This window comes from Haliotis cracherodii, unplaced genomic scaffold (genome assembly GCF_022045235.1).
Source record: "Haliotis cracherodii isolate W230 unplaced genomic scaffold, xgHalCrac1.p SCAF_1, whole genome shotgun sequence".
NCBI classification, from domain to species: domain Eukaryota; kingdom Metazoa; phylum Mollusca; class Gastropoda; order Lepetellida; family Haliotidae; genus Haliotis; species Haliotis cracherodii.
The window spans coordinates 53,470,988-53,494,969 of record NW_027266264.1 but is presented as its reverse complement, the minus strand read 5'-3'; the positions used below and the strand labels follow the sequence as shown (position 1 = coordinate 53,494,969).

Below are 23,982 nucleotides of genomic sequence, written 5' to 3'. Positions count from 1 at the left end.
AGGCCTTCGGCGTGATGAACCAACGCTTTTACCACGAGGCTACCCCAAAACCACAAAGGCATGAATTTCACGTAGTCTATCTGTACTTAGGGTACTATTGATGCAGCTGATGATCAGTGCATCGATGACACCACTGTAATAGACAGTCCGGGATATATACATGCAGACAGAAGTTACGATGCCCTTGATATAGACCTTTGGGTACATTGCAAATGAACCACAGTGAAAATTCTGAACAAAACGTTACTTATTTAATCCACTGAACTATCGAATACTTAAACAGAGTGATGTCTCTTATATATTTGTAAATATTCCTTCAGTTACCGACCGTACTAACCAGGTTGCTATTAGGACACATATTTCTCATTTCACACCGTATTATCTTTCTGTTCAAGTTTTCAGTTGTCTTAAATCAACCTTTAGCTGTTACCTACATATATATCTACTCGGTAAGAGGGTCACTCACATTGTGATTCATGTCATGTTTTCGCAATCGCAACAAAAATGACACTGAAAGTGAAATACATTACTTGCTCAGAGTTCTTCTCATCGAGTGGAGTCAGTTCACTCTAAACTTAAACTACATGTATAATGGAAACTAGCACTGACTTATCCTCATCTTGGGTATTGCATCCAATATTCGCTTAAGATAGCTTCCCGACCCATTACATCACGTGAATGTTCTAAACATGCCTATGATTATGACAGACATGTACTTCTACACTGTGAATATTTTATAAATGATCGACCCTCATTGACAAACTGGATATCGAAAGTTATGTCCAAATTGAACTTCTGAATGAAGAGAATGATATGCTCGCACTATTCTGGGGCTCAGTAAACTCACAATCTGGAATTATGAACCAGTCTACATGGGAAAACATATCATGTATAATGTATTTTATGTGTTAATATTGTCCCCATCTATATAAATACTAGCACGATGCATTTGCTCTGAGAATATCAGAGATTGTGTAAATCTTCGGACGTAACTTCTGGAGGAAATAAAGAAATTCATTCATTCATTCATTCATTCATTCATTCATTCATTCATTCATGCTTGATATGTACTACTTGATATGTTTTCAATGACTAGGAGAAATAACGTGCTGAAAATTGATTGACAACTTCAGTAAAGAAACTATTAGTTTCGATGTTTTAAAGTTTGTGAATGACGCACTTCTGTTGAATGCTTTCAGACTGTATTTGACAGCTAGGTTCAGCGAGTGTGCAGGCGCATTTTCACCATCTGCAGTTCATATTTGGAAGTTAATTAGACACAAGCACATGCATGAAAATGAGAAAAATAAGACACGGATTGAAAAATGGGACCGAGATGCACTTATCCTCACTGTCTGCAAAGATTATAAGGACAAGACATAACGATGGTAATTGATGTGTGAAGTGGTTATTTGTTTCCAGCTTCACACATATACAGAGACAGGAACATAAATATTGGCGTTCTACGTTGTGCCAAAGATCGCTCCACGAATGGGTTCATGTCATCGAGCCGTCGAGATAATTGAAAAATTTAAGCACCAAAACATGGGTACCCATGACCAGAACATAACGTTAGTATGCTTTGAAACTTCAGTTTGTCTTCAAGAAGCAATGATGAAAATTAACTAAGACACGCTACGTTTATCTAAAAATTATAGCCCTTCTCCCATTTCTCCTATTAGTTGCCAATAACTTTGGCTTGGAACCAAGTCCATTAGTTACATTCTTGGTCTACGAGAGTGCCGATTGAAGAAGGCAGGGGGGTCTGTAGGCTAAAAACTGAAATATACTCCTGACATTTATGCGTACAGGCAAAAGAAAATGAAAAATATCTCTTCGTACTTACGTATGATGATATATCCAGAACTTTAATCTACGATGCAAAGTGAATTGATACATTAATTACCCTAACGGCACACATAAAAACTTCAGCTTTCATTTTCGGTGATGGTAATTCCAAGAGGCAAGGTTAAACAGTCTTATTTTTAAGAACGAGTATAATGGAAAGTATTTTAAAATGTTTTCAATGTGTGTCATGAAATTTGAGACTATGTGTGTCTTATGTAACTGGGGGCACGGGAGGCCCCGTCATCTAAGCCGCCGCAATTTGCGGTGCAGATATGCATCCCCTGGGCATGCCAGAAACCTATGACTGTGGTTTCAAATCCCGGTTCACCCAGACTATAGTTCCAGGTTTGTCCGCGCAATACCCGCACTTGTGGGTTTCACAAAGAGGAAAACGTCTAAGACGTCTCACTTCGGGATTTCCTCACACATAAAGATGGCACACTGAATGGGGTTCTGTTTATCGAATGTGTGACATGTGACATCGTATCTCGATTCGGAATCCTTTGATTGCGTGTCATTGTTCCTCGGCGATTATAACGATGTTCATAATATCAATCGCTGGATTGTCCAGACTCGATTATTTACAGGCCACCGTCACATAGCTGAAATATTGCTGAATGCCACGTTAAACAACAACAAAACTTTCTCCAGTAGCTGAATGTAGTGACTGAGTGAGTATGGTATTACGTCGCTTTTAGCAATATCACGGCGGGGTACACCAGTAATGGGCTTCACACATCGAACCCGGGTTTTCGGCGTGAACGCTTCAACCACTAGGCTACCCCACCGCCCCGCATATCCAGGTAATATTTACACACTCATTCTGATCATGACGAACACGCTCCTTCTAAATCTGAAGATATACATCCCTTGCACTTGAAACACGCATAATTCATCCTCAAAAAAAATTTGGTGACAGACAAGGAAATCCGCAATCAAATGATGTAAACAACGGCACTCTGTAATGGATTGTAGGCAATCTGTGAAACGTTACATCGTGATACATCTTAGGTAAGCTGTCAATATCCGTGCCGGTAGAACCAACTGCAAATGGCAATCGTGACACTCTAGGGCTGTACTTGACATCAACAGCCTAGAAAACATATCGATCTGAATGATAAAAGGAACCTAAATTGATCCGATAAGGGTAGGAGTAGTATTGTTCCTTTGATATGCGGAATAGCAAAAATAATATGTAACTCTACATGTCACAACTCATTATTGATAGGGCATAGTACAGATGACTAAATGTCACTGACAATAATATATTTTTTGTTATTACTAACTACATGTACGAATCATATTGGAGACAACTTTTGTCTACATGAATTTCAGACCCACCGATGCAACTGACCGCTTGTTAAAGAAAAACGGTTAACGTCCTCATAGTGCTCAGCGACTGTTTAAAACACACAAGCATGCATTTCGCATTTGAAAGTCGTTTCTAAATTCGATAATGAATACACATGTAACAAATTAATATAATCAACTTGAACATTCATTGATCACATCGACATCCTCAAATTTGAATTGATTAATTATAAAAATAGACAATAACACAATCAAACTTGGACATACATTGATTGCATACACCATCAAAAGAACAAACATCTGTATATATTTCTTCGTGTCGTTACCACCTTTGCATGTCCTTTTAAATAAGACATCTCTAATTAATTCATTAATTCATTTTTCGATTTCGAAAACACAGTACAGCCAGATCACAATCGATACAACAGGCACAAACTATCGAGTGCCTCTTTTAATGAGACATCTCTAATTAATTCATTAATTCATTTTCAAACGCCCAAAACTGTGGCTAGAACATAATCAATACAACAAACTCAAACTATCGAGTGTCAAATTCAGATTATTCACTGTGCAAAGAAGTAAGTTGATATACAAGATTAAATACATTTTGTATTTCATCACATGAGACCACGCCATTAATTTCCGTCAGAAAGTATTTCTTACATGATTATAGATTACTAGTGATATTCTATCGGGATCGAGGGGGAGCAGCATGGGAGATGTCATGTGTACTCGCACGACTTCAGCAGAGAAAGGCGTCCAAGCATCTTTAACGCGCAGTACCATCCCACCCACTTCAGGGGTGATGGATAGCGAGAGGATTCATGTGAACAGCTCGAGCGTTGTACCATGTGCATGTGACAAGGGGAGCGGCTCTATTGTAATCGAGAGCACCATAAGCACACTTGTTAAAGAACCTTCAGCATCTCGATCATAGTTTCAGAAACATTAAGAGCCATTGATATGGTGTGGAGGCGAATGGACAAGCATGTTCTAAAAAGCACATGGTTATCATTACGAGTTGAATTGCTGTGCGAAAAGGCAGTGTGTACCTTAACTGAAATAATGCATCATGTGTCATCCCAGCGATATATCATGAACTGTATGTGATAAATGATAAATAAATATAACAGTATTATGGCAAATGCATCTGCAACATCTTACAATAAAAGCGACAAAAGCCCAAATAAAAGCAAAGTTCGTTGTAGATTCCGACTATCATGAGCGTGTCCTTATGAATCACATTCAAACAGTAACGTTACCAGGTGTTCGCAAAGGTGAACCTACCTCTGGCACCATCACAAACAAACGTTCACAGCGATTAAATTTCGTTAAAATAAAAAAACAAATGTTCCACGTATGGAACACAGTAAAACCATCAAACAAAAACGGAGTTTACTTACTCTAAGCATCTACATTAACAATTATAGCTCACTGAAACAACCACTTTTGACACTTCTCAAGACCTAACAAGTAACGAAATGCACACAACTCATTATAACAATTGAATCACGCCATCAGATAACAGATTTGTGATGGTTTGTGTGACTTACTTTGAATGTTTTCTGTTTCCGAGAGAGCCACCTGTATGGGTGATCTTACAGGATCTCACAAGCCGGCGTTCTCTCCACCGTCATAGCGTCTGCTTGCCTGCAAAAAGACGTTTCCTAATTAAACCAAGCATAAACTATTGCTCCTGTGTAGAGCATCGCTAGGTGAATCAGTCTGCCCACCAATGAACATCAGAGGTCAGCATGAGGACCTTTTTTGTACCTTACCTATTACTGAATAGACTTACATGATATAATTCGAGTTTATCCGTGCAGAAGTATCAGTAAGGCTTATCAAGCTGCTTCAGCGAAGCCTTGATACAAATACTATGTTTGAGTGTCAAGAATAGCCATGAATGCGAACACAGGCTGTTGTGTGCAACGTTGTATGGGTATAGAAGCTCAAAGCATGCCCACTTGATTTTAATGAGCCAATTAAAGTTGCGAAATATGACAGTGTTAGCGGCTGAGAGATTTTGACTTGAATTAAGAGACGGCTGGGTGGAGAAATCATATGATTTTCCTTGTTAACGTCGACCTATCACATGAATTTTACGTCTTATTATCATCGCAGTATTTCTACCTGTAACGCCATACGCTATGAGAAGAGCATGAGTCACGACCAGTGTTATGTAGGTGCTTGTAACTGGTGGGAGTGGACCTTTGCTATCAACCTGTCACACTAACCTCATAGTGTGTCTGTAAAGATGACAGGTGAACCGATACTGATTCAGGAAGAATGGGTTGCTGTCATTCACATTTTATATCACCACGTCATAAATCATCAGTCCCCTCTATTTACAACATAGTTGTAAAATAATTTGCCTGCCGATAATACGAAATTGCCTTCACTTACCGTTATTTACATTCACACACTTGCTGGTCGGGTTTGGAGTTTTTAGACTAATCTGTTGTAGTTGTGTGTCACATCAAAAATTATTTTGTAAATAGGTTCACATTTGGCAAGCTGTAGTCTTACACTCCATGGAAACTGACTATGCCGATGCTATTGGCACAACTTGATGTTCCAGGCGGTAGGGTAGCCCAGTGGTTAAAGCTGTAGCTTGTGAAGCCGAAAACGCGAGTTCTGTTCCAGTCATGTGTACGATGTGGAAATCCTGCTTTAGGTTTCCCATGTAGTGATAATGCTGGGATATTGCCAAAGGCGTGGTAAAATTGAGTTTAACGTCGCGTTCACGATTACTTCATTGATATAGTGACTGACATGGACGTGTTTGTGTGGCTGGTTCTACTAGTCCAGACTTATGCCAGTTTTATAGTGTTTACCCATTGAGAAACCATCTCGCAGTTGACATGGATTACTAACACAGACATATTCTACCAACTCCCAGCCGCCCCGTCCTTGCTTTATCCCCTTAATGCCGAGCACAATACTGGTTAACAGCGAAGTACCATCGTTTAACATCTTTAGGTATGGCTCAGTGGATCGAAACACTGAGAATATTGCTGAAAGCGGAGTAAAAATATACTCACCGATTTCACTTACATTTCAACGAAGGACATATGCTCTAAATAAATCTTGCTTCTTACTTTTACGTGCAAAATCTAATGTAAAACCGATGTCATCAACATGACATATTACAGTGATGTGGTCGCTGTCTTTATGACGCATCATATCATACAGAATGCCGTTGGGCTTTCTTTGGCAGACTTTTGTCCCGTCAAAATTTGTGATTTACTTCGTTATAACCGGGATATGCAGTCGTCGACACAGGAAGTGTTCTAACTGATTGTCTTGAACGTTAATACCCCAGAGGTATAAGACAAAAAAAATCTACGGACAAAAAATATCAATCCAATTTATTATTACAACTGACGTGATAAATGAAGATGTTCATGTAATTAGTTGTTCAGTTCTTTGCTGTCTTGTTTCTTTTGTTGTTTGGGAAATAGATTCTGACCTACTGGTCGCCTCACACGCACGGCCTTTCTGTCACTGCCAAGAAATCTAATGGACGACGATATTCTCAACGATGGACATGCCGTTCTATGTTTAGCGTGTCACGAATCCATTGAAGCTTCTGATGAAGTAAGGACCTACAAACCGATCTCAATTGATAAATGTATAACACGGCATGACGTATAGCGCGTCATGAAGGTACTCTTACCATTTCCCGTTCCATAAAAAACAGATGCAAATGGGCCTTTCTACTCATTTAGTTCTTTCAAACAAAGAACTATAGAAGCTGTAAATTGTTTCATGTTGTGCTTCCATTACGTTGGAGTACAGGCCTACACAACGATTACTTCGCATGCCACAGCATCGTCAATTTGCTGCTCCCCCAACCAATTTAAGATAATGTTTCATAACTGCGTTTGTTGAAAGCAAATGTAGACAATCTATTTCTCATAAGATAGCTCATCTTTCAGAAACGTTACGAATCTTTGGTGTGTACGTAAGACATAGAAAAAACAAAATATCTATGATGTCATATAGAAAAATATCAGTTGTTTTGTTTTATATACGTGTTCTCGTTATATTTTTTTAAACTTCATCAAATTGTCAACAGTGCTGTCATATTAAGCAACGCCGCATTGGCTTTAAAGCGTGTTCAAAAATGTCGTAGTAATACTATTATCATGAGCATGAGATTTAACTGACGCATTTGTCAAATGCCAAAAACAAATTTGATGGAAATGGAGATCAATCCGATGCCAGATAATTCTATCCCCACAAATTAACACAAACACAAATCATAGGTGACTCTGTCGCTAAAGGAAGTCAAAATGACAGAGTATCGTTTATGCTGAAGTAACCTTTCCAGTGAATAGCGAAACAACACAATGTGCGACAACATTAATTTGATTACGAAGTAAAATAAGGAATTATCTGAAACAACTCCAATTACTCTTCAGTCCTAAATTTGTATTACAAAATGGGTCTGATATGTTCAACTCCGAGAGGATTCAGTAACGAGCAGCGTTGACAGTGGAGAGTAGTTGGAGGGGACATTACTAATTAAACGGTCTTGTTAGCAAACAATATCTAATTAATAACTAAAACATGCTTGACTCTTTTAACATATCACGCTGGGGACACCAATAGTGCATTCCACATATGGCACCCATGTTAGGATTCGAACCCGGATCTTGGCGAGAATAAACAAAGCTTAAACACTGTACTCTCCCACCACCCCATAACTTTGGAAACAAGTATAAGGATGTTTCCCACAAGAATAACAAGCTTTGGTTACATCTGCACAAAGTAGCATAACATTCTTTGTTATCATGTTGTCTGTAGTATTTCTGAATCAACCGTGGTATTTCTAGCATTAAGGCCTTATGTGACCAGATGGTGGCCTTGTGTCGAATAATCATGGTCTTGTAAACTAACATCATGAAGCTATTATGGCTAGGTATCAAGGTTTACACTACCTGTGCCATTCTCCGCGGCTCTCCAATCAATCATAACACCATGGGGAGCGGGTGTCTGACTTGAGAGCCGAGTTGCTGTATTGTGGCGTTCGAAGCTTTGGCGTCAACGGTAGGTTTCTCCACATGCCGTTATTGTAGCCAGCTGATAACATTACAGAGAAACAACTGTCTGTGGACCACATGGGAAAATCACACGGCGCAGGTAGATTGTAGCACCACAATGCCATCATTATAATGCATCTTCATTATTACTGTAACTCAACACAACTGTTTTCATAATGTTGTCATATTTGTTAGATTGGGCCAGACAATGGCTGTAGAACGAAACGCAATAACCAGAGGCTTGGTAAGTAAATCGGTGAGCACATTTAGTGTTTGGGAGACAATAAACAGTACACTACATATTACCACATGCTAGATTGAATAGAATAGGTACTAACATATTTCAGAGTCAGTTAGTGAGTGAAGTTAGAATTATTGGTTTTATGCCGCTTTAAACAGTGTTTCTCTTATATCATGGCGGATCAGCTTAGTATGGGAGGAAAGCCAGTGACAGAAGCTTCAGATGTTTACAACTTCATTTGCTAGCTCTGCACAGCGAAAGGTTGTAGTAGTCATGTAATCACGTAGGGGACATTTCCCTGTTGTTGTGTTTTAAGTGAACAATAGACTAGCCTTTGCATGTTTGTGACGAGTCAAACCGGTTGAGAAGGACACGCTCGCCTTTTTTGCGAACACCTGTCATCACTGTATTAAAATGACTCATAAACTCATGCTTATTATATAGTCAAAAACGTACACTCGACTTTGCTTTTGGCAGAGACTTCTTATGAGTTTGGAAAGCTTTCATTTATTGACAATTTATTTATTTATATTATCCTATACATCCACAAACACAATAAGCAATAGACAACATGCGTTTGCAACCTGCTTTCAATACACAAGTGAAGTAATGTGATTTATCTGCAGACAGAATTTTATATGCCACCATTAACAGGGCAATGTACTTTCCCAGGGTGTAAATGTCATCTGTGTAGGGAGTGGCTCTGGTTCTGTGTATGTCAGTACGGTGGACCATTAACCAAATGTGCAATGCATCATGGTACTTGTTAGTCGTTTACCGGTTTTCCACAAATAGCTGCAGTTCCATTTGGTCCACGATGGTTTTGTATTTCGTGTACAGTATCCTGTCTGCATGCTTCGGTATGGCGTCACTTACACATGTGTCAAGTGAATGTATAACACAACGTTCATTAATATTCCAGCTATATCAAGCCGACATACACATGTATATAATCGATTTTGAATCAGGCAAATCAGTGACTAAAAGTATGAGCATTGATCCACATGGTGCGTTTTGGCAGGATGACAAGGAATAAATCAATACACCGATCTAGCTGATTCTTATGACAAACATCAGTTACTGTGGATTAATTTACCCCTTGGTTCCATACAGTGGATAAGTCCCTGTTAAAACATTGCTTCCAAAAAAAACAAAATGAGTTGAACAATGTCGAGAAGGCGCGTTTCCTTCAGTTTCTGAGAAAACAGCAGGGCCAAATATTTGGGATGTGTGATTCATTATCGTTCAAATTATGCCACAACAAAGCGAATTCACAATGAGACAAACTATTCCTTGAAGTGTTTTTATACAATATGAAATCAGAAACTAATTTCTACGTGAACGGGGTTTACATGTACATATCCTCACACGGAGACGGAACCAGTTATGGTTTCAGGCAATCTTTCTGTTGAACTCTAATGGAGACCGAAAACAAACATTCCTCACCCAGCCCGAATTAGTTCAATAGTACAGCTCCATTCGTCAAACAGAGAAATCAAAATTGAGACCTAACTTCCAAGACATAGTACCATGAGCATAATAAACAAGCAATCAGCTATTCATTCTCGCCATGAAAGTCTTGACTCTTCATTAGATGAATATTGATGTATTGATCCAAACAACAATGAGTGCACAGCATCATATGTCCACTTCCTTGTGTCTACTACATAACATGTTTATACCAGATCCTGGGCTTCTCGGCAAAAACATCCCTATCACATTTAAAACCAACTTCATTTACCCGCATCATACATGATACGCAAAACAGACTTTTAGTACACGTAAAGTGTCCTTTCCTGTTTCATCCGGGGGTTCAGTAACTACTTCAGAAGAAGAGTAAGGTACGTGTGGGCAGTCTGGAACTTCTGACCGTCTAATCTCACTCTGTAAATATTGTTTCATCGTCACGACAATCAATACTAATAGCCATAAACGGCCTGCACTGAGCTCTGAACTATTTAACCAGCCAAAGATGGTAACTACAAATATGATCGCCCTTGAAAGAACTTATAGATTTCTTAATGTGATCCTATTACTCAGCGACTGTTGACAGAACCCCCTTTACCTATTCATCAGATTGTATCAGCTCAGAGGGAATTTCACGCAGTTTCAATTTTACGTAAACTCCCTATTACCTCCGCGATTAAACTTCGTACAACAGAATCCATTTGCGGATTAGATGAAAAATTAAGTTGTCCAATCGAATAACGACCAAACATCACAGGGAAGAGCAAGATTCTCCTTGCATGATTGCCAATGCGGGACAACGTTTCTATGTCTGACCGCTAATGGCAGGTTTACGACTTTGGCTAACACAGAATGTCACATTTGAAGACCTAACTTGCGGTCATTACGGAAATTACCCCTGTTAGATACTCGGTCTGTATAACGCTTCTGTAATCTAAATCTAGAGTCTTTTGATGTAAACTATCTCAAAATATGGCAATTTAAATTAAATCAAATCTTCATATTCTTTAATATTATTTGATAATAATCTCCTTTCGGAAAGCATTTGGAAAAAAAAAGACAGAAGAAAGAAACCATTTCAAGTCATTTTAAAACGTGCGGTACATATATTTTATATACACATGTATCTTGTGGAATATGGGTAAACTTTATTTTATTTGCGCATGAGTAAATGTTTTTGCTGTGTCTACATTAGAAGTAAATATCAGCTAAAATACTTTTGTTACCCACGTTAAATATTCATATATAAATATATGCGTAATCCTTCAAAGCTGGATATCTATAAACAAGCTCAGAGAGGTAGAAAAAATTCTATGGCCAATCTCATATATTTTCAAATGGTATTACCCTTAGATAACTACACATAGTTGATGACTTATCCCCACTTTGCCTATATAGACACACAACCTATTTCCATGCACAAATTGCTATTGTAATGGATTTAATGTAATAGGTAAACATCTGATGAATAAAAAGCCTTCACGTTTAGATGTCAAGGTTAGGTTTCTTGACTGATAACCTCGACCGACTTACTTGCATTATCTAATCTGACAAAGACTTTCCCAATAATGGTGACATATACACAATATATATAGTATATTTTCGCTTCTAAGAGGTCCACTTGGTTCAACGTCTTTAAAACAGTAAGGCATCAGCAGTCTAGTCATGAACTTGTATCCCCTGTGGCATATATAATTCATTATTATATACTGTTTAATTGTTATATGTCAGCGTATTTTATTTCTAGTATTTAACAATGATTGTTACTATGTTACGTTCATTGCATTGTATTTGGTAAGTGATTAGTCGTCAAGAATGTAGTGTCTTTTAATCTAAGCAGTCGTCAGGAAGTTACTATGTTTAGATGCTAGTGTGCAAGCTCCTTCCCAGCGCGTGACACCTTCGTTACACGGAGCTCCGGGAACGTACTATCGCTGTGAGGAGCTTGGCTAGTGTGGTGCGTAAAATTCCGGAAACGGCGAGACTGGTCCCGTATAGAGCCTTGTCTGGAAAGTTCTGGAAGCTGGTTAGACTGTATATATAGTCGGACAAAGCGTCCCTGCCTCATTTCTCACAAATTCTCGCATACATTTCGTCTCACACGCATTTCATAGCTTTTGAACCAGCTTGCATGTGAGGATCGCTCATTATCCCTAATTCCCTGCCTAGCCCATCTCGTAAGCCTGACCAGTGTCGTCGCTGGGTGAAAATACGTTATTATCACTTACTTTAGCTATCACCACTGTATTTGTTTATTTTAAACTGACCACTGCCATTATATTAAATATTACCATTGAAGATTGTACAACCAATCTATTGTTTACTACCATTGTAACTGCTGTGCAGTGTTTTATGCTGATTTGTAAACTTTGTGAATTTTGTAATACATTTGTTGATAGTATACCATTTGTTGGTTGTTGGTTGGTTTCACACTGGGTTTTCTGACGTACAGATTGCTGGATTAACATATTGTTTTTCGTGGAGCTTTGTAAGGAAAATACATATAGTTTACATGAAACTAAAAAAACATTGGGTATTGACGTATACTTGTGTGTGACCTCCACAATAAATTCTACGTTCCCAAAAGAGTAGTTTGAACCTAAACTAACGCAGATTATATGTTGAAGTGTGGATTCATAAATATCATTCATTCCGTTCATCAAGATTCACAAGATTATGTTGCAATCATAAATTGTTCTGACCAATCAACATTTTTTTAAACTAGCATCAAGGAAACGATCTGTTTTCTGATAATACAGTTCAAACCAAATCAGACGGTTGTCTGTTTAAGAAAACAAAATGAGGAGAAATATATGGCACGGGCTGTCTTAATCAAGAAGTAATAGGTCAAATGTCGCCAGTTTTACTAAAAGAAATAACTTACCATGACCTTGAATGAAGATGAATTTCTGTCTTTGTATTAGGCGTTATCTATCCCCTGGTATAGCCTGATTTTCTGCAATTGACGTTCAACCTAACGACCATGTCTAAATCAGAGCGTCAAAAAACGCATGTGATGTCCGTTTGGTGGTTGGAATCCATCATAGCCAAGCAAACGACAATCTGTTTCTGAACTAATCAATACACTGTTCGGTCTTAGCTCAATGTCCGTCTCTTCGTCCCACAACCATCGATAACGTGATTCCGTATTTCGTTAAAAGAAAGAAAAATAGATTACTACAGATTTTTCTTTCCAGAAATGACGCAACATGGCACACACATGCATGTAGTTAATACTATTAATAATCAGGGGCACCTTTATAAACTGAACCTAAGTTATGGACCTTCATGCGATGTCAGATTCATCGTGATATGTACCAATGGCTCTTATCATAATGGATCTTATGAAAAGGATCTTTTCAGTACAAAGCAATCACTACATCAGAGACATGTATTAACATATATCAGTTTATTTATGGCTCAGTATTGTAAATATTAACCTAAGTGATGTTGTGGGTTTTTCAAACACTCTTGTATTTCTGTGCATAAGAGGCATCATCAAATTGATAATGACCACTGCACAAGCAAGGGTAATAGCTGTTTGGTTTGTTTCAATAATTAACTTGTAAGGAGACGCACAAACAAAAAAAGCTTCTTGAAAGAGCGTTGGAATGCAGATGAAGTATAATACTCAAGGATCTCTGGCGCCATTTGCTACCATGCGAGGTGTGTAATTACCGAAGAAATGGTTCATCTCATGTAATCTTCTATAGTCCTTTGTTCGGTTGTCAGTCGATCGCGCCATTCACAATGCAGTATAAAGACGGGTTGAGAAAAATATAATTTAAACAGAGAAAGAAATGTTCATTCAAACTACACATGAATGACTTTCCTTTCGATCACATGAAAATCAAACAATGTTATGTAAATCATAATATAAAATACTTACCAAGGCAACGGATGAAACGTAAAGTCGTTTTTCAAGCAATGAATGATTTGTATGAAATGTTAATGATTTGTATTGAACGGCTCGCGAATAAGGTTGTCATTTCACTTTGACGACTTCACCCTCTATCTTCTGTTATGATGAGTTACGTACAAAATGTTGATCATGCAGTTAAGCATCCATCATTACTTTTACTCGTTTTGCTGTTGTTTAACGATTATATTATTTGACTTAAGGTTTTTTGTGACAAGGGTTTAGTTACCCTGTCTCAATCTTCAGAAACACCTCCACGTATTTTACATCAGGACCATCAACAAACATATATCACTTTTTATTACAACACTAATGTCAATCACAATCAAGTTGGATACGACAGAAGAACCGCTCTATATGTTGTCAATGAATGATCAGTCGTATACAATGAATGCATGGAAGGTGTTGCTTCTATAAGATGTGATATAATTTTAATAATAATACGAATAACGTATATTTACGGAAATGGCATGCATTAGGCCCATGCTATTATGTTTTACATTTTGGTCACTAGGCATGAACACTTTTTTAACAGAGCAAGGTGAACACACATATCAATATTATGGAGTATTATGGACATTAATATACACAATAGAGGTAGGGATTGCTAGTTTTCATATTTCGATGGAATATACGTTTATCTTAATTCATAACAATGGTTATATATAAGCAAAAGTAACATCTATCGTAAACACCCTTTAGAGTACAATCTGTGCAGATGTACGTTGCTCCTTGGAATTTACTTTTATAAAATATTAGGTCGTAGTTTCCCGATTGGAACTGAACAAGGGATTAACGGACTCTCTTTCCACACACTAATGACAAACAATCTTCACATACGGAGTGCTGCTCAACAGAGAGTAGGCACTTGAAAATAAGTGTTGTTGGAAGCAATCCCTTTTTCTCTGTAACGCTAACAATTTATAACTTCTTATATTTGCTTCCCCATGTCTCATCCACGCGTTCCCTAAAACCAGACTTGAGTAGCATCTTGATCCAGATGATAATGCATTTCATACTATGTTAATGTGTATCACGTGTCAGGGACAATGATTAAGTGATGCCAACTTCAAGCTAGTAACAGAATATCGTTAAGGAGAAGTGACATTATAAACGTTTTATCAGCTGCATCTTCAATACAAGAGATGCATGTTCTCAGAGGCATCCTTCTTCTAACAGACTAAGGGCAGCGGGCCCATTTACACACGTATATGTGGAAAAACTATCAAATAGTTTGCCTGAGTTTATAATCACATATTGACAGAAGAAGCATTCTGCACATTTATCGGTTGACATCTGTTGATCGATCAAGTTTGTTTCATTCAATGGAACATGTACTGAATAAATAATGCATAAACGCTGAAATAATATAAGTTAACCTGGTCATTAAGAATTGAACTAGCTATTCCAATCACGGGTTTTATTTACAAACTCCACAAAATACAACTTGTAGGCGACTTCTTGCTTCCTGAATTTCAACACTTCGATGGAGAAACATCGAACATTCATATCCTGTTTCTGGTGTCTGAATGATCGAAGAGAAGAGAACTGATCTTAAGGTTTTCGTATAATTTCAGTGAGTTTTTTCTCCTAATGGATACATTGATTTAAATTTTTTTAAATTCTAAAGGCCATTTTAGGCTATTACAGAAAGCTAAAGTAAGCTAGTTTTATGACAAATATGATACCTTGTATATGCAGCAGATGTAATTAACCTATTAAATTAACCTATCGAAATTAACCTATTGTTAAACCAGTCACTTGATTGTTTGGTCCATTTATCACTTGAAGGTCTGGTTTGTTTACGGGTCGCTGTCGAATGGCAGGAGCAGTGCTGCGCGGCGTCAGGCAATAAATACATACGATTTTTATGCAAATTTTGTGAATGTCGGGGGCTACCTGTAAGGCAGGACATGCTTATCCTTTTCGCTAACACCTGGTGTCATCACTGATTTTCAGTGGTCCATTCATATAATTTGCACAGCTATTTGGCCCTTTACGCCAAATTTTAATTTGTTGTGGCGGATAACCTAGACTGGTTATTCTCTTGCATTGACAATTTATATTTTCTACGATATCATGTAAACATGTTTAAATATAACGCAAGGTTATTGCGAATGTTTGGAACTCAAGATTATTTTATGCCCGCATGTCGGCCTTTAAATACTACATCATCCTTTGGTCGATGACCACTCCAAGTCAACCATGCAGCCCAATAGAAGTATATAGGAGTATTTCAGAGATCCTTCATTGTGTCGAGGTACATTCATATAAAATGATCATGGTATTGTACACTCATTGTCGTAAGAGGCGAATAACGGGATCGGGTGGTCAGGTTCGCTGACTTGATTGATGCATGTCATCGTTTCCCAATTGCGTGGATCGATGTTCGTGGTGTCAATCACTGGGTTGTCTGGTCCAGACTCGATTATTTACAGACCGCCGTCAGCTTGAATATGGCTGAGTGCGGCGTTAAACAACAAACAAACATTATCCGGCGATGACAAATGGTTAGTGTAATAGCAATGTACTTCGGACAATATGAATTTAACAGGTACAGATACGTATACACCATCAATCCTTTCTATGAAATGTGTGTCATTCATATTCACAGAAGGAACAATATCGCAATAAACATGCCATGCAACCATTTTTTAACCATTTTAAAACTGTTCAGTGTAAGCACATGGAGTGGTTTGAACTAGATACAATTGCGATGTAACGATAATTATTACAGATCACAGTGTATAAATACTTGACACGATATTGTGCTTCAATGCGAAGAAATGTTTCATGATCTATTCCTCCGTTTTTATTCTAATACCATGAAAGTTGTTTTTATTTCTTTGAGCATAGAGTCATTTCACCATCAGTGTGTGGGTTTAATGATATGTAATATCATACAGTTAACGAATGTGATGCGCGTGTTTATTGAGTTCTACAGTAATGCCACATTCTGTAAAACTGCAAAAGTATCTACTTTCCGTGAACATGATCGATGTTTTCATTTTTCTGTTGATTGCAGATCACTGGGTATTAAAAAGTGCTCAAATGCATATTTGCTGACTGCATGTCATTTGAATCAATGTTAGTGTACGGATCTTGTCGTAGTCTTGGCAAATAGCAACGTAATTGAAAGATTAATTGACATTTTCTCTTGGTGGAAGTTACATTGAATAGTAACGCTCAGATGTTACTACTTCAAATCGTATGACGTTTTCGTTAATTTGTGCAAAGCTTCAGAAGATAGTTTTGTCAGTCAAAATGAAAGTCTGTAGCCAAATAAAATAATAGTAGACCTTCCCTGTTAAGAAAATTGCCACACAGACATTTTTAAAAACAAACGAGAAGTAACCAAATTTTAATTGACAGAAAAAATGTTAATATTTATGTTTTTCTATCCGTTACCATCCTGGTTGTAGAGGTCTGTAAAAAAACTAACATTAATTTAGGCGATTTATTGAAAACTATGGTCTTAGACATCCATCAATTTCTTCATGGGAGGAAAATTCAGGAGCATAAGTATAATGCTCTAGTCACCTTCAGGCAACCAGGAAGTGATTAAAGGATTGCTTTGTGGCCAAATATGTGAGTGATCCGTTATAACGCAACCTTGGACAGTATTCCAGTCATATCACGACGTGACAGATGGTTGTGGGAGAAACGCCTGAAGGGTCACGCTGTAGACGTTACCACTTTAGTGAAACCAACAAAGACAGGTACTTTATTGACAAACCAATACTCCGTGAAGTACCCACTGGCCAGCAGATCCTTTCACGACGAAGGGGACGCAAATCTGTACTATGAAATGTAGCTCCTCAGGCCACTGGACTACCTAATTGAGATCACAGAGATCACAGGGTAAAAACACTGAAGCAGATGGAATTAAGTTCAGGAATTTCAAGTCGATATTATGAATATATTTCACCATATATGTATACTTTAGGGAAATATCAAACAACTAAGCATTTCGGCAGGGAAACAAGTGTTGACTCTTTATGCAGATATACATAACATTATAGATGTCAGTAGCCTTTTTGTAGAGTTTCGGCTCAACGGACAAATTGCGGATGATAATACCGTCTGCTACAAACACCAATGTAGCTGAAATAAGTATATACGTGAACATTGGAATTATGGTGGACAACTCATATCAAAGATATCACGACATTGATCATGTCTGAGGTCATGGTGGTGACTTTGTTAAACTCTTTCAAACAAGATATATTTGGCAGTTTTGTCACATTTCGTAATTCTCTGATTTTGTTATGTCGTATACATGTTTTATCAAGTGATATTCATGATCACAGCGGATCCAAATAATTGTCCTGTGCATGACCGTAATTTACAGATTTATCTTTTACCTTCAAGTCTCTGCCGACTATGACAGCGAAGGATAATCAAAGAGATTCAAACTGACGTACCTTCTGTGAAGTCATATGATTATGCGATGAGGTTCCATCTTCTAAGCTACCGCCTCCACGTGTAGGAGTTATAGAGGAGCAGATAGTGAGATACGGAGAAGCAGTACGGTATTAAGAACAGCTGCCAGGTTACTGATTGGAAAACTTATCACAAATAAAAGAGCTATAGCTGAACAAAAGTTATCCATATTCAAAACGGAATCAAATCTATCATGAAGATCGAAAAAAGCAAATCCACACTTTTGCACTTTATAGACCGTCAAGACAAATTGTCATCCAACGTTTCCGTATTTAAAGTCCACAGGAAATGATGTGACACGATACCAACACGCTGATGATGCGCAATCAATAGATACTCTTGTCCTAATCCAGTCAATGTCGTCATAATAGCAACATGCGTGTTATTCTAATGTCTGAAACCTGCCTGGCCCCGCACGTTCCTAGGACTCCTTAAGTAACCAGGATACGAAATCCCTGGAAACACGCTCGCAAGTGTTGCAGCACCACGCTTGCAAGAGCGGGCTACTTTAAAGAACCGTAACTTCTCACTGTTGTGTCTGCCTAACACATTCCCAAGCATAGGCTGTAATTGCGACCGCCTGCTTCGAGTTGATTATGTGCATGTACGTACCAGCTCTCTATTTGTGCTGCATAAGTCAAACCATATTCTGTATTGGCACATTTGTTAACTCGGTGTGTGTATCAGTTCTATCAGATTGAATTTAGTTGGATAATGGGGTGGCCCAGTCGTTTATGGCGCCGTAATTCGCTAAGCAGAATTGCGTCCCTTGAGCACACAAGACACCTATGATCATGGGCTTGAATCCCGGCTCGCCCGAATTATATTTCTAGGTTTGTCAGCACCATACCCGAGCTCGTGGGTTTCACCAAGGTAAGTAAACGTCTGAGATCTGTTCCGGCTTTTCACCCGCGTTAAGCTGACATGCCGTGATATAACTGGAATACTGTTCAAAGTGGCGTTGCACCCGACTCACTTATTTACTCACTGATAAAGGGGAACAATTGTGTCTCATTACAATCAACATATGTAAGAGGAAAAGTGTAATTGTTATTTGCAAGATATGCGATGATGCTCAATGCTACAACATTCGGTGAGTGAGTGTGGATTTATGTTGATTTTAGAAATATTCCAAGAATATTATGTGACCATTGCGTGTGCGCCGAATCCCAAAGGGACTCAGGTTGTAGACTCTTAAGGTACCTCGCGAATGCAGCAATGGTACTACAAATCAATGTTCCTAATCAGGATGTACCAGATATCTCAGCGTTTCAGTTTAATGTAGGAGGAAAACCCGAGGCCTGATGCAGGTCTTAAACGTTTACCACTTTGCTGAACCCAAGCGAAGGGGTGTGGTACTGACAATCGTAGAAACCTAATCAAAACATAACGGGATGCGAACCCACGATCATAGGGGTTTCTCATATAATCACTTTATCATATAATAGACCAAGAGCATAAGACAAAAAAATAACAACCTGGAAATATTTTTTAGAAAGCTGAAATTGTCTGGAGACCTTCAAAAAGTCATACCCTGGCACAAAGTTCCCCAAGTTCCCCCTGGTGGTATTTTCAAAATGTCCGCCATTATTTTGCAAAATGATATGAACACGTCCGATTTTAATTCTTTATTATTACCGGGTATTCCACCAAAAAACCTTGTTAAATATTTTTTCAAATGCTTTTAAAACAAATCTTCATTATATCACAAGGTTGATTAAAGTATTGTGCGAAAGTGTATAAAAAAAGCTTTCATTTGATATATTGCATATCATGAATGTAAAACTTCAAAATTTTGGAATTTGGTACTGTTTCACCAGTACTGTTGGCAACATCTCTCTACATCAATCGCAAATACGAATCTCGAGAATTGGTCGATATTCAGACGAGTTTGGCATTTGCAGATAAACAAAGGTAGTTCCAGCGTCTATACGATGCCCTAATCACAGATGATAAATCGTGTGATCTTGAGGGTGAGCTGGTAAATCTTATATTTGATGACGCCAGTATCAATGGGAAAACCCTCACAGGCAGTGGTACTGGGTGGTATGTGAAACATGTTTATGGTGGTATTGCCACTACTCCAGGTCCTGAGGCAGTCCAGGCTCCTTCCCACGGTCTACCCAAAGGGTCATGACAGGTGCTTCTGCAGGTCAATTCGGTAAGGTTCCAGTAAAAGTACGCAAAAAACACACCACATCAACATTCAAGAAGTTAGCAAAATGCTTGAATTGTTTCTGGTTAACATGTTCCTCACTTAATAGACCTGTTTCACAACGTACATCATGGAGTGGCTTTATGCAGTGAGCTGTTAAGGGAGACAATTATGAAAAAAAGTAAAATTCAGATTCTACCATTTGTAATCCAGGATCAATCCCAGCCTGACACCACCCTTTCGGCCTTGTGTTTTGCACATAAGCTGGCTGAAATGTATTCACTTGGTGTCTGCCCTGTTACATTTTACCAGCCTCTCTACATCAAGGCAACCGAAATTGTGAAATCCTCTTACCCAGCACTGAGCAAGATTCGACTTGAACTTGGATCGATTGGATATGTCTTTCTATCCGTTATCATCCTGAGTGTAAGTGGCTTAGAAGATATGTAGGCAACTGTCTATGCCCCAAACACTGTGATCCACATGATGACAGGTCATGCATATGCTCATGCACTCGGTGCTCACCTGCTATCAACAGCAGCCAGCATGTCCACATTGCTACTAACACCCGAGTGCCTCAGTGGGGTGGATCCCACTCGTCTCACACAAAACAATGAATGCCAAATGTATCACTGAGTGTGTGGTAAATGAGGAATCTGTCCACTTGCTCACAAGTGTTATGGAGAATCTGATGGAGAATCTTGCATATGCGAAATCTGCCCGCCTCTCCATTGACCAGTTGAAAGATGTTATTGATGCCATGTCTCCTGAGCAGTACCACAACTTCACTACCATTCGAAGAACAAAGAAATTCTTGCGTGGAAACTTCAGTGATCAGGCAATGGAACAAGATTTAATGCGATTGCTGAAGATCTCTGTAAGTATGACACGTGGTCGTGGAATCACAGACAGCACAATCGCCACGCCACGCCCCGATGCCGATGCATTACAATGTCACGCAAAGCACTACAGATGGGGTCATGTTGATAGCATCAACTGCAATGGATACTGTTGTTGCTGTTGTTGTTTGTGGTGGTGGTGGTGGTGGTGGACACAGATTCGATGGTAATGATGGTCGCACAAGACACTCCAAGCATGGATCTCATATGATGTTTGGACGGAACCCATTACAAGTGTACAGTATCTCTAAAATTCAGGAAACTTTTCACAGCATCAAACAGCACCAAGTGTTTGTACATGCAATCACTGGATGGGATATTGTGTCTGCACCCAACAATCAAGGGTAGAAGAAAGCTTTTGCACTGTTTCATTGTACCAACAATTGGTGCTGTTTGGGTGTCATCCATCGACCTCATTCTTCTCAAGCTGAGATTGCAGAAGTTGGAGAGATGTTCCTTCTAAAGCTGTCTGAAGCTGTGGGGTTACGGTCACTGGATAAACATCGCTACAAGATGTACTTCAAATCCATTCATCGAGCAACCTTACCTTCATTTGGATCCAAGATGGAATCCCTCCTTCCAACACCAGTAGCTGCCAAATTCCAAAGTATTTGGGCATATTATGCTGTACAACAATGGTAGGGAAACTATCACCCACATAGATGGAGTTGCTCAACATAGAGGGGCTGCTTGTTCCCTGCTTGTTCCCTTTGAAACTGACAGACCTGTTGTTCCTCTGAAAGTCCTGATGATGATAGTTTGCGTCTGCAAAGCAGAGATGTAGCGGAAGCAATGTAGCGACAAAGCATGTCATCGAGATAATGATGTTAATGGTTAAACTTCTACTTCACTTCAAGACGTGCTGATTCTACTAAATTATTCAGAAAATTGTTTCTCGATTTGTATCTCTGTACACATGCTGCTCCAACTGTTTACTACGTTGTAGCATCTCATGAACAATGCAATGAAACTGGACATACTTCCCAGGGACCTGATATCCACAGGAGATCGATTTTAATAGTACTTGGCTATCCTACTATTGTGTAAGAAGTTATTAAAACTCTTACATTGACATAAGGGGATGTTTTCTACGGTTTGATTAAAGTACTGCAAATTCAAAAATACTTTCTTCTTTTTCATAGATTGCCTTCATCATTTCCCCACCTGACTATTACCGGGTATTCCATAAAAAAACTAGTTCAATAATTCTTCAAATGCTCATAAAACAAATCAAATTTAAATTACAAGGATCAAATATTAAATCAGTATGGTGTGAAAGTGTATAAAAAAGAGCTTTCATTTGATATATTGCATGATATCAGGAGGGTAAAACTACAAAATTTCATATCATTTTCCAAAATAATGGCGGCCTTCTTGAAAATGCCACCAGGGGGGAACTTTCTGCTTGGGTCATCAGTATGATCTACTGAAGGTATCTAGAAAAAAATCAGCTTTCTACTATATTTTCCGATGTTATACCTAATGCTCTTGGCCCATAATAGGATGTGTCATGTGTGAGCAATTCTTCATTCCGTCAAAAATGGTATCACCAGCAGTAACTTCTCTAAATAGCTCCATCAATTTGAAGCCTACTTGCTCGAAAAACCTATCTGTAATGTTCCCAACCAGTTAAGATAGAGCTTTCCCGATGTGAGACTGCCTCTACAAACACACAATGATGTACATAATCTGGCACTTTATGATAAATTCTACTGTTTACTCAGACATTTTATTCACATGTTGTTCTCTTCTAAATGAAAATGCCTCTTACGTGATATAATAAAGAGATCATTACTCAGAAATCCCCAATATATATATGCCTACCATAAGTGCGACTTATCAATGATTCTTTATAGACAAAGGGAATCGTCTTCAACATTTCTAGTTCCAATAACATAAAGATTAAGGCTATGTTAATCTTACTATCAAATCAGAGACAAGCAATAACATGAGAGTCTGGTTGGGGCCTGAATCTGCTACCACTACTGATGGTTAATTTAAAACACGCCACATGTGAGCTTTTAATTGCATCACCGAAGCAATAAATGAGTTTTATTTATTTGTAACAGCCATTAAGCATAGTCTATGTCTGCTGGTCTGTGTAGAGACCTCGTGCAGAACCAGTGGATGGATGTTGCCATCGAGCAGGTGACTTTCAGTAACTAGAACGCATACCTGAAACATGAGTCACATGTTCATCTCAGCAAGGTGTCTTACGCTAACTTACTGAAAATCAAAGCAAGCCTCAAACGTCTTTGTCAATCAGAAACCACGCGGCAGTGAGATCCTTGCGCTGCGGAGTTTTATCGCTCTTCTGTAGTAGTATGGATTGGAGGAACTCTTCAGAAGACCTTTGCTTGTGATAACCACACTGTTTATCATTGATGCTGTCTTGAAATTGTTATTTTGATGGAGTGAGCTTTGGGACTGGTACAGGTTAGAAAGACTATCGGTATCTTGGAACGGGTATATCGAAATAACAACTTCAGTCTTTATCAACATCACTCCTTGTACCTCGATTATACATAAAGATGGCCAGGTCAGAAGGGTTTTCACAATGGACACAGAGCCATAGACAATACATACATTTAGATTGTGAAAAATAAACAGGTAATGCCAGTACAATTTGCGGATTTACAGGTTTTAATACC

The 23,982-nt window shown here is 38.5% G+C and overlaps 1 protein-coding gene across 1 annotated transcript in view; it reads right to left on the bottom strand.

Moving 5' to 3' along the window:
* LOC139479401 (growth hormone secretagogue receptor type 1-like) overlaps positions 1-23,982 on the bottom strand; it is a 69,729-nt gene that overhangs the window by 3,803 nt on the left and 41,944 nt on the right. Inside the window, exon 3 of the mRNA XM_071262258.1 lies at positions 4,713-4,809. The gene's annotated coding sequence lies outside the window, so the exon portion shown is untranslated. The remainder of the gene's footprint in view (positions 1-4,712; positions 4,810-23,982) is intronic.